Consider the following 7,911-nt stretch of genomic DNA (forward strand, 5'->3'; position numbering starts at 1 on the left):
AAAGATACTGGAGTTTTTTTTTTTTTTTACTATTGCCTTTTTCATTGCATCCCCATTTTTACAGATGAGGAAATGAGGTGAATAGGGGTAAAGTAACTTGCCCTGGGTCACACAGTAGCAAATATCTGAGGCCAGATTTGAACTCAGATCTTCTTAACTCTAGGTTCTATCCACTGCACTGTCTGCCCCTAATACATACATACACCTACACATGTACATTTATGTGTGTACACATACATACATACATGAACACATATACATATATTAAACCAAGCATTCAGCAATGCTTGCTCAAAAGGCAGCCTTTGGTAATATTGACTGTATGAGAACTATTTTAAACTCAATAAAATGAGGAAAAACAGACTGTGGGAAACAATGGAAAATGTGGATCCCAGAGAGAGCAGATGTCTGTTTCTGAGGAAAGGAAATCAGCACATATCCATGGAGAAAGAAAAGGAGCCTCCTCCTTCTTTTCCCTATGCAGAATACAAAGTGCTATGTTGGCCTACAGAGGAGCCAGGTTACCTAGTGATGATCCAGTCTTACAGAAGCATCCCCCCAAGGCATGCCCTGCATCACAATGCGGGATTTGGTCATTCTCTTCCTAACCCACAATACACCCAACTTCCTAATGTGTGGGCATGGGAGAGAACATGTGTTAAAATGATGGCATGCAGTTTCAGTCTCTGCTCAAGTACATTGGTGGTTCAACATTTGGTTTTGCCATCAAAACTAGCCCAATAGATACAATACTGGGTCTTGAAGTCAGGAATAACAGAGTTTAAACCTGTCCTCAGACATCTACTGGTTGTATGACCCTGGGCAAGTCACTTAACCACTGTTTGCCTCAGTTTCCTCATCCATCATAAATGGCCATCATAACAGCAGTTACCTTCCCGGATGGTTGTGAGGATTAAATGAAATTATAATTATAAAATTTTGGCACAGCATTTGGAAGAGAGTAAGTGTTATTATTCTTACTGGCCAGTGAGGGGGCACTGTGGATAGTCAACAAGAGTTAAGTTCAAATGTCCCCTCAGACACTAACCGGGCGACCCTGGGAAAGTCGCTTAATGCTGTTTGCCTCAGTTTCCCATTCTGTAGAATGAACTGGAGAAGGAAATGGCAAACTGCTCCAGTATCATTGCCAAGAAAACCCCAAATGGGGTCACAGAGAGTTGGATATGACTGAACAGCAACAACAAAGTTATTATTATTATCATCAAAATAGGCATTTAAAAAAAGCTCCTCAGAACTTAAAGAAAAAAATCGAAATGCCCCAATAGGCACGAAGCCATTTCTAATTTTATAAAGTCAAATGAGCAATATTCACTTCTCTCTGATTAGACCAATTTTCCTCCTTGACTGGATAAGAAATGTTTAATATAAGTCTCCTCTTTCTCACTCTGACATCTAATCAAGTCCAAGGGAAAGCTATTATGATTGGTAAAGAAAATAATTTTATGCACTGCCTTCCCTTTTTTCTTTAAGTAATTTTAATATTTTAGAAAAATGCTTTTATGTTTCTTGAGTTTGTGATTCTGAGTAGGACAACATTATCCTATAGACTAATGACTAGCCAATCACTGTAAAATGTTCTGTTGCACTGGGGCAGAGGAGGGGAAGATTATTTTCCAAGCACCCCAGCTTTCTTCACTAGAAGATCAGAGGCATATTTTGTTTATATTATTGTGAATGAGGTTCATTCAGTGATCTGGGTTGTTTTTACTTCCTTGAGGCCTTTATATGTTTAAAGGGCATTTGTGTTTGAACTTCAAATTTGTCAGACAATTTGTTGATGAGATTCATAATCTTTGCATTGCTCTGATGTTTGGATATGTGGGAGTTCTTAATTTTACAATACCACCTGAAGCTCTCTGGATCCTGAATTGACTGCAAGGGCTCCTGGGTCACTAAGAATTTTACTGAGCACCGAAATTCCTGCCATCCCAGGCATGATCCCTCTTATGCCATGCATGCCTCTAAAGTTTTCAGTCATGCCTGTAGGAAAACTGGGAAAAGTACCAAATTGGGCTCCCTCGGTTCTCTGGGCTTCTTCCTCCCTTTGGGCTAGCTCCTGGTCCTCTTGAGTCTTAAGTCTGTTCTATGATCTCTCCCTTCTCACATTTTCTTTCATATTTCCACTGATGTCCAACAGTCTTACTGGGCCCTTGCTTATATTTCCTCCAGCATAGCTCTGGCATCTTTATCATAGTCTGATTTATAAGCTATGGCAAGATCATGGGCCAAGCCCTCCCAGTGCTCAAGGAGTCTTTCCTTTGACACATGTAAGGCGGAACAGAGTCAAGGTTTATTTTAATCTCTCTCTCCCAATCTCTGCTAGAAGCACTGAGCTTTTGTAGTTTCGTAAACATACTGGCTCTCTTGGAACACAAAATGGCCAAATGAGGATTTAGTCTGATGGCCTCTGTGAATAATTCAATAGCTCTCTGAAGTTCACCAGTATTGAGGGCATCAGTGGCCACCACTCTCTTTTCATCAGCCTGATCTATTATCTTGTTATCTCTACAGTTTCATCTCCTATTTCTTGAGGGAAAGCCACATCCACTTCAATCACTCCTCCATTGTTAATTTTTCCATCCCCTTCTTCCCTATCTGAAGCTTCCTCTGGTTTCTTACTTCCAGCTTTTTCTGCTTCTTGGTTCTTTCTTCCGAGTAAGTTATATGTGGAGCAGGTGGGATTTTACTACCCTCCTCTCCACCCACTCTGGTTCATGTGCAGGAGGTCTGGGTCCTGCTGGCAGAGCCTGATGAAGACTTGGAGCTCATTAAGCTTTCTGCTGTACATCTTCGGAAGCGCCAGGGGCCAGAAAGCTAGGTACTATACTAAATGAGTGGGCTTTACAGAAATCACTTCTGAGCCAACAAAAGAAGAGAAAGAGAATTTTCCCATCAAATAAGATGCCAGTGAAATTGGTCCTCCTTATTGTTTTCCCAGTTGGGAAATGTCTATTGAAAAGAAAAAAGTCTAATTAAGGTGTTTCCAAGAGTTAAACATACCAATATAGCACCCATGCAATTGGCCATTTGCTATTGCCAGAAAAGCAAGGGAATTCGCCCAAACCTTTCCTAAGTAGACAAGATATACTTCAGTCCTTCTGATTATGCTTCAGTCTAAGCAGGGAACAAGCCTTAATATTTGATTAATCTAAACATTTTCTAAGGTGTCAAAAGAGATTTCCTTTCTAATACCTTATAGACTTACAGGCCATCCCATGAACATCGCTGATTCTGGCATAGCCCCATCATTCACAATTCATGTCTGTACCAGATCAGAGTCTCCTTTGAATGGCCCAGGCTTGGAATTCCAGAAAAGCTAAAGTCATAGGGTGGATGGGAGGAATAACTCCAGTGATTGAATTTTTCAAAGCATTAGAAATAACGATCATTTAAAAAGCTTTTATTCACATCATAGGAAGGAACATGAGTGCTCTTCTAGTCTAGAACAGTTAAATGACTTGCCCAATGACACTGAGACAGTGAGGGTCAGAGGAGAGTTGGATTTCAGCTTCTCTGACTCTAAAGTCATTGATACTTCTGTTGTATCAATCACTTTCATTTCTAAATTTATTACTATTTCATTCCTTACAAGGAAGCTATCAGAATGGAATGAAGGAAAGAAGGAAGGGAGAAAGGGAGAGAGGGAAGAGAAGAAAGGAGGGAAGGAATGAAGATAGGAGGGAGGGAAGAAAGGAAGGAAGGCAGGGAGGAAGGAGAGAGAGGAAAGGAGGAAAAGAGGACAGAAGTAAAGGAGGAAGAAAAAGAGGTAGAGAGGTAGGTAAAAGGAAGGAAGCATGGATGAAGGCAGAGAGAGAAGGAGAGAGTAAAAAAAGTAAGGAAGAATGGAAGAAAAAGGAAGGAAGGAAAGAGGCATAGAAAGAAGGAGGTATGGAAGAAAAAAAGGAAATGAAGGAAAGAAGGAAGGGAGAAGGGAGGGAAGGGGAAGGAGTGAGGGAATAAGGAAGGGAAAGGGAGTGGATAGAGGAATGAGGGAAGGGAGGAGAAAGGAGAGGAAACACATTTCAGCTAGACCAATCACTCTATCAGCCAAGTCTGAGAGAATAAGCAATGTTCTATACCCACAATTCGGCACCTCTAATGATGGAGAAGGGTGCCTGCTCCCTCTTTTCAAAGAACAGGTTTTGTTATCATTGTTACACTATATTCAGTTTCATTTTATTGTTTTTCTTTCCATTGATGTTGTTCATGGGATATAGACATGGAACTGGAAGTGAACTCAAAAGCCATCTTGTCCAACTCCTCATTTTACAGATGAGGAAACTGAGGGCCAGAGAGGTTGAGTGACATTCAGAGTCACACATCCAAGTACTTATCTGGGGTGGATTTTGAACTGAGGGTTTCCTCCCCCTGAGTCCCATGCCATCTGCTATGTCAGGAAATCAACCTTTTTTGTGATGTGGACTTCTTTGTCTGGTGAAGTCCATGGACCCTTTTCAGAATCGTGTTTTTAAATCAACAAACAAAAATGTATGGGAAAACCAAAGGAAGCAATTATATTAGAATACAGAAGTCATTTTGTTTTAGAAGAAGATCATAAATTAAGCATCTCTGCACTACCGAACCAGAGCGTCGAACACAGTAACAACCACATTGTGTGATGACTGACCTTGATCGACTTAGCTCTTCTCATCAATGCCAGCGTCGAAGACTACTCCAAAAGACTCATGATGCAGAATGCTGTCCACATCCAGAGAAAGAACTGTGGAGTCTGAACGTGGCCAGAAGTGTGCTATTTGCTGTTCTTTTGTTTTGTTTCTTCTTTCTCGAGGCTTCTTTCATTAGTTCTAATCCTTTTTCACATCATGACTAATGTGAAAATATATTTAATATGAAGGCATAGGTAGAGCCTATAGCAGATTGCAGGCTGTCTTGGGGAGTGGAGAGAGAGGGGAAAAATTTTGAAACTCATAATTTCATGGAAGTGAATGTTGAAAACTAAAATAAATTAATTATATAAAAGAATCTCTGCTCTAGTCAAATCCCCTCATTTTTACAGATGAAGAAACAGAGTCTCAGAGTTCAAACCTTGCTTCAGAAACTTCTTAATTGTGTGACTCTCACAAGTCACAACCTCTTTCAACCTCAGTTTCCTCATCTGTACAATGGGAGTAGTAAGAGTACTTCCTTCCCAGAATTATGAGGACCAAATAAGATCATACTTATAAAGCACCTTACAAACCTTAAGTTGCAACATAAATGCAGTTATTATTATTGCAAGACCTCTGTGGCCTTCTTTAGTCCTAGAGCCCATGATACTGTGAAAATGTCATAGGGATGAGAAGCAACTGGCTTCCTACCAGGTGGTTGGCAACTTTATTTGAATCCTAAGGGAGGGATTATGTCTTCTCTAAACTTTGTGTCTAGTCTAAACTTTATCTTATCCTCTTTCGTGGTGTACTTCCTATAGTAGGAACTAAATCAATATTTATTGAAAAAATTTAGCACTCTGCTACCAAGGAATACCTTCTTGGTGCTTAACACTTGGCACAGTGACACCCCATACAATAGGGATGCTCAAAAAATGGGATCAGAGGGTCATGGCTTTAAAGATGGAAGGGGCCCGAAAGCTCCTCTAGTCTAAGCCCTCCCATTTTACATATGAGGAAACTGAGGCCCAGAAAAGTGACTTGCCCAAGGTCACACAGCTAGTAAGTGGTGGAGGCTTTTTTTCTCTGACTTCAAATCCAAGTTGTTTTGTAGGTTGATGTTTCCTTTATTTAGCCTTGGATAACTACTTACACTCCAGGAAGAAGAGTAACTATAAACTCATCTCTAGGTAGGCTTTACATTATAAGTAATATGAATACACATTCTCATTTGATCCTGAGAATACTACCATTCCCCAGCAGAATTAAATGGCACAAAGCATCATTTCCATTTCAAAAAGTCAAACTCCTAGAGATCAAGTGATTTATGCAAAGTGTGCAACTTATTTATGGTATGGTTTAGACTCAAGGTAGCAGTGGATAAAGTCCTAGATTTGGGATGGATATTGGATATTGAATACTGCATATTGGAAGGTTATCGTGCTCAACCTTCCATCCCATCTGGGGATTACTTCCCATCTATCTCTTCTTTTCTATATGTGTTCTAGTCACCCTAAACTGGCCTCCCATTAACTTTTACCACAATTATTGTAATAGTCTGATCCCCCTGGGTGGGTGGTTCTCCAGTCTCTGAACACTGCCAAAGAATTCACTCCATCAAGAGTCAGCCCATACTTCTTTTTGGTAGTTCTTATTATTTAGAAGTTCTTCCTTACAATGCATTAAAATCTGTTCCCCTAGAGCATCCTTTCATTAATCTGTAATACAACTTAGTATTCCATTTATTTATTTATTTTTAAGCAATCAGGGTTAAGTAACTTGCTCAAGGTTACACAGTCAGTTATTTCTGGGTGTGGTGCTAAGTATCTGAGCCTGGATTTGATCCCCAGGTCATTCTGACACTGGAGCTGGTGCTCTTACTGGCTGAGACATCTGGCCTCCCCACAACTTAGTATTCTAAAAGAAGAACTGGTTCTGGAGTCAGAGGATCTGAGTTCAAATCCCCTTGGGCTCTAAATCTATGATCCCATGATTCTACCCTCTGTCCCTGACCCCATCCCCTCAGACTACACAGAAGTTCTTATTTCTCAGCGTCCTTCAGGACTCAATAATGGATTGAGGCTCCCTTTCCCAAGTCAATTAATATGGACAGTTATTGTGCATGATTGTTGATTCATACCTTTTGTAGTTCTCCAGGGAAGCTACTTCTGCAGAAGCTGATAGCAGAATCTGCCCTTTTTTCTTAGTGCAGATAGCATTTGGACTCTTTCTTGGGATTCTTGCCTTTTTAAAAATTACACTGTAGAGGCTCACTTATTCATAAAATTCTCCCTTGGCAAATGCAAGGTGACCAGAGCAAATTGTTTCACTCCAATTATGAATCTCAGGAATCTCTGAGCTACCCCCATGGACATATTCAAAGGGGGCTGAGACACTGAAGAGAGGAAATACTCTAATATGCGAAACACCTGCCTCCTAGCCAGGCCATCCTAACGGCAGAGCAGGTCTGCGGTGGCATTCTATTAATAGCAATAATGACAGTGATAATGATTATGATGATGATGATAACAATGAGAATAATGATAATGACGGTGGCAATTACGATGAGAATGATGATGATGATGATGACGATGATGAGAATATAGTAATAATGAGAATAATAACGATAATGAAGATGATGAGAATAATGATATTGATGACGATGGTGAGAATATAATAATGATGACAATAGTAATGATGAGGATGACGATGGTGATGAGAATATAATGATGACGAGGAGAATGATGATGGTGACGAGGAGGATGGGAAGGCTGATAATGACAATGACAACAGTGATGAGAGTAATGGTGATGATGATGGACAGTCGTTATCCGCCCAGTGTCCTGTGGCACTCACCGCCTCATCCGAGGCTCCCGGTATCCCAGCAGGGCCACGCTCGTCTGCCCATCTCCACACGTGCACAGTGCAGAGCTGCCACAGAACAGGCAAAGTCGGCCAGACCAGGGCGAGAGTGCCCAAGTCCAAGTGCTGGCTTTGTCAGCTCCCAGGGGCGTGACGTTGGCCTCAGTCTCTTGGCTTGTTTCCCCATCTCTACAATGTGATGTTTGGTCAAGTAGAGATCGATTAAAGTTTGTTAAATGGAAACAAAAACCAACCCACCATTCCATCAGCAAGTGTTTATTAAGCACTTACTATGTACCAAGTGTTGAGGGTACAAAAGTGGAATGGCCCCGACCTCAAGGAGAGTGCATTCTGTTGGGGGGAGTCAAGAAGGTTTGTGTGTTTGTGTGTGTGTATGTGCGTGTGTGTGCGTGTGTGTGTG

At 41.0% G+C, this 7,911-nt stretch overlaps 1 pseudogene; it reads right to left on the reverse strand.

Moving 5' to 3' along the window:
- Nucleotides 1-1,725: 1,725 nt before the first annotated feature.
- On the reverse strand, nucleotides 1,726-2,809 carry LOC138162042 (hsc70-interacting protein pseudogene; annotated as a pseudogene).
- Between the last annotated feature and the right edge of the window lie 5,102 nt (nucleotides 2,810-7,911).

Source organism: Petaurus breviceps, unplaced genomic scaffold (assembly GCF_028583685.1).
Source record: "Petaurus breviceps papuanus isolate PSGF00001 unplaced genomic scaffold, PetGlider_PUasm1.0 186, whole genome shotgun sequence".
Taxonomy (NCBI): Eukaryota; Metazoa; Chordata; class Mammalia; order Diprotodontia; family Petauridae; genus Petaurus; species Petaurus breviceps.